At 39.2% G+C, this 3,963-nt stretch overlaps 1 long non-coding RNA gene across 1 annotated transcript; it reads right to left on the bottom strand.

Moving 5' to 3' along the window:
• Positions 1-262: 262 nt before the first annotated feature.
• LOC149212945 (uncharacterized) lies at positions 263-1,199 on the bottom strand. Its single transcript, XR_016250287.1, has 3 exons — positions 1,045-1,199; positions 592-911; positions 263-411 (listed from the first exon to the last, which is right to left on the bottom strand). It is a non-coding gene; the product is annotated as an uncharacterized LOC149212945 (long non-coding RNA).
• Between the last annotated feature and the right edge of the window lie 2,764 nt (positions 1,200-3,963).

A 3,963-nucleotide genomic window follows, 5' to 3' on the forward strand; every position in this document is an offset into this window, starting at 1 on the left:
ATGTAACAATAGGTACACTTACCATAAAATCATTAAAACAAAGTAACCACTCAGTTAGGTTTTGCTCATTACATAAATCAGAATTACAATATACGGTTTTGCTCATTACATAAATCAGAATTACAATATACCCGACCATCTTCTTCTATTTATAAGTAAATAGAGTATTTGGCTCTAAGCTAACTATATATCAACACATAGTCAGTCTTAGATAAACAGAGAATCTTCAACTGCATTTATTCTTTCCCATACCTGACATGCAATAATAATATACTTAACCAAAACTTTGAATTGATAAAAGAATGCCTTATAAGTAGACTATTTAACTCTATACTAACTATATATCAACACATAATCAGTCTTAGATAAACGAATAATCTTTGACTGCATTTATTCTTTCCTATACCTGCCCTGCAATGACAATGTAATTATCCGTAAGGAAAAGAAATTCATGACATATTTCATGCCAAAACTAGTAACGATGACATATTTGTGCACATAGTGCAGTAGTGAAGCAAAAGCGAAGCATAAATTTCAGAGAGGAAAACAAAAGCCACTTAGTATAAGTTGGTCTAGTTAAGTTGCCATTACCTGGTGTCATAAGTTGCTCTACAAATTTATCGGGCTGTTGTTGCCGCCGCCTTTGTTGTTGCTGTTCATGGTGTTGTTGCTCTTGGTGTCGTTATTGTTGCCGACGACGGGAGTGCCGACGACGGGATTGTTGTTGTTATTGTTGTCGCCGAAAATGGGATTCCCATTAATCTGGGCGTTGGAGCCAATGACGTTCTTGTCGCCGCTGTTGAACCTGTTGTTCATGTTGTTGGTTTACGGATATTGAAACTGGAAGGCAAGAAAAACGGCTTCAGTTCTTGTCGCCGCTGTTTCCTTCGAAGGCAAGAAGATTCCCACTTCTGCAAAAAAACGGCTTCAGTTCAACAATACATAACGTGGACATTGATAAGTAACTGTGAATCAATGCTTAACGTGGACATAGAATATGAGCAAATCAATGATATCTCACAGATTAGAAACATACAACCATACCTAGAACTGGAGTAGGGCAAATTCCGTAAGCAAGAGGTGAGAAATACAATTGCATAGCCTGCCTTATATAGAAGTAGGCCAACTCCAAACTCGGATTTGGAAACCATATACACTCACAACTCGGACTTGAAAACCATCTACACTCCCAACTCGGACTTGAAAACCATCTACACTCCCAACCAGGGTCAAGTTTTGAAGTTTTCATGTATTAAATTTACATGAATGACAGCGTTACGAGGATGACATATTGTGGACGCCCTGTTGGGCGGACGAGTTATTCTTTTTGAGATTGAAGTGTTTAATCATAAATGTGATTTCTTTAGTATATGTGACTGTTCAAAAACTTTTACTTTTATCACGGGACCCACTGACCTTTTAACATAATCTTGCAAGCAACCTTTTTCATTTTTTTTTTTGACTTTTTACCATGTGAATTGAGGTATCACATGTCGCTTTATATTTTGGAAAGAAAATCTAGTGTGGCTATATGAAAATCTTGTCTATGTAGTATACTTTTTAATTATTATTAATAATAAAATAATCTTACATTGAATTTAGGTATCACATGTAGCTCCATGCTCCCGGCCCAGTGCCCGGCCCCAAAACAAGTTAGTGCATTAATAAACGGTACCACCCAAAAATTTGTTGAAGCTTGACTTTCATGTTTTCATGTTTACACGTACCACGTGGCCGGCCCTTGGTATGAACATATATTTTTTACAACTAAACACTGTACTATTTGATTCGTTGTACTATTTGTGTCGCGACAAATAATACACCAACACGGGAGTGCGTTTGGTGAGGCGTGGACCAACACGGGAGTGCGTTTGGTGAGGCGTGGTTTTTGAACATTGCCAATATGATTTAATTAGTTGAAAAATAAACAAACTTGAATTATTGGTGCTCTTGGAATTTGGATGGAAGTGATTAAATATTTATGTCGTGACAAATAGTACACCAACACGGGAGTGAGTTTGGTGAGGCGTGGCTTTTGAACATTGCCAATATGATTTAATTAGTTGAAAAATAAACAAATTTGAATTATTGGTGCTCTTGGAATTTGGATTGAAGTGTTTAATCATAAATGTGATTTCTTTAGTATTTGTGACTATTCAAAAACTTTTACTTTTATCATGGGAACTACTGACCCTTTAGCATAACCTTTTTTTTGGATGGACTTTTACCATAATCTTGCATCTGAATTTAAGTATAACATCAAAAGGAAAATCTAGTGTATGTGGTATATTTTTTAATTATTATTAATAATAAGGTAATCTTGCATTAAATTTAGGTATCACATGTACTATATATTTCTGAAGGAAAATCTAGCATATGTATGGTATATTTTTTAATTATTATTAATAATAAGGTTTTTTTATGTAAGATAATAATATGTTTGGCTACCTAAGATATTTTGGTTTTGGTAGTCTCGTTAATAAATGTTTGTATTCCCTGGATGCGGGTGATTTGTAAGGCATTTACCATGATGGGACGGAGGAAGACGCAGCATGGTTGGCACCTGTCCAGCATGCTCGCCGGACAGAATATCAGGTGGGAGGATATCAATGCGCAGGTGATTAACATTATGGGTGTTCGTATGTTCGGTCTTAGCATTAAAACGCTGCCCAGTTACGCCTGCTCGGGAGGATTTCTGCCTGCAATGAACTTGATTGCCATAGTAATGGCGGGTGAGGATCGAGGGAATGGCACCCGCGTATTTAATAGCTTCAGCTTCAGCAACATGCTACTGTGTTTCATTCTGCTTGGAATGATTCGGAGTTTTGAGAAAGATTGGGCTTGGGGAGGGTCAGGTGCCGGATGTTGTCTTCGGAGAGCGCCTGAGGCAGAGCTCAAGGTGCGTAATTTCCCCTTAGCTACTGGCGGCATCCCCTGTGGTGTTCGTGGCATTCTCATTACGGGTCGAGGAATTTCCACTGAAGGAGATTTCATCACAGTTGCTCGTGTTCTTCCGTCCGCTATGCCGAGACCCCGCCAGCGCATGCTTAGTCGCAGAGGATCTGGCCGAGGCAACCCTTCGCGCCCTTCTGCTGGGTCTGGTTCCATGGGGTAAGCTCCTCCTCCTCTGGGAACAGAGAGCATTCTGAGACCAAGTCAATACCTGGACCCAAACTCTCCAGACTCCGCCAATTCGCCGTCCTTTGGCTCAGCTATTTTCTCGTTCAATTGTTCTCTCACTCACCCTCGAATTACGGCTCATGTCTCTGTTCTCTTCTTAGAAGAAGCCCAAGACGAGGGCAAGCCTAGTGCCCCTATGCCTCACACTGAGGAAGACCAAAATCCCAACTCTCCAAGGCCTTCTAATGATATGCAACACGAGACACCTCAGCCACCCAGTGCCATCAACATTGTGCCAGTTACTCACGCTCAGCTGGACAGGCAGGAACCGAAAGAGGGATGTTGCAGGATAGTGGAGGAGCCACCCGACGAGTAATCTTGTGTGTCAGCTGTCCATCAGTTTTTTGAAGCCCAGTGGAAAGGAGGAAAGGTTCTTTCTGGCTCTGTTTGTCAAACTTTCTCTATGTTCTTATATCGGGTCTATTGTCTACTTTCTGTTGTGTCGGGACTATTGTCTAGTGTCTATTGTTTGTATCTCTCTGTTTCCCTGCGCGGGATATCATGTTCAGACCCCCAGTTTTTGACTTAGTCATGCTCAAATGGCCTAACTCTTAGGCATGATGGCTCTCTGTGCTCAAATGATGTAACAATACTCTCTTTTTGTAAACAATAGATTAATCATACTTAGCAAAAAAAAATGTTTTTTTCTTTTTCTTTTTTTTTTTGAGAATTTATTTTAATATAATCACTTTATTTGTTATTTTTTATGAAATGTATTTTTGGTGGTTAATGTTATTAAAAATGTATATAGTTTTATCTAGTATCAAGTGCTTTCATGTAATA

This window comes from Pinus tabuliformis, chromosome 1_1 (genome assembly GCF_031772625.1).
Source record: "Pinus tabuliformis cultivar Carrire ecotype Pingquan chromosome 1_1, CPIR1, whole genome shotgun sequence".
Lineage (NCBI taxonomy): Eukaryota > Viridiplantae > Streptophyta > Pinopsida > Pinales > Pinaceae > Pinus > Pinus tabuliformis.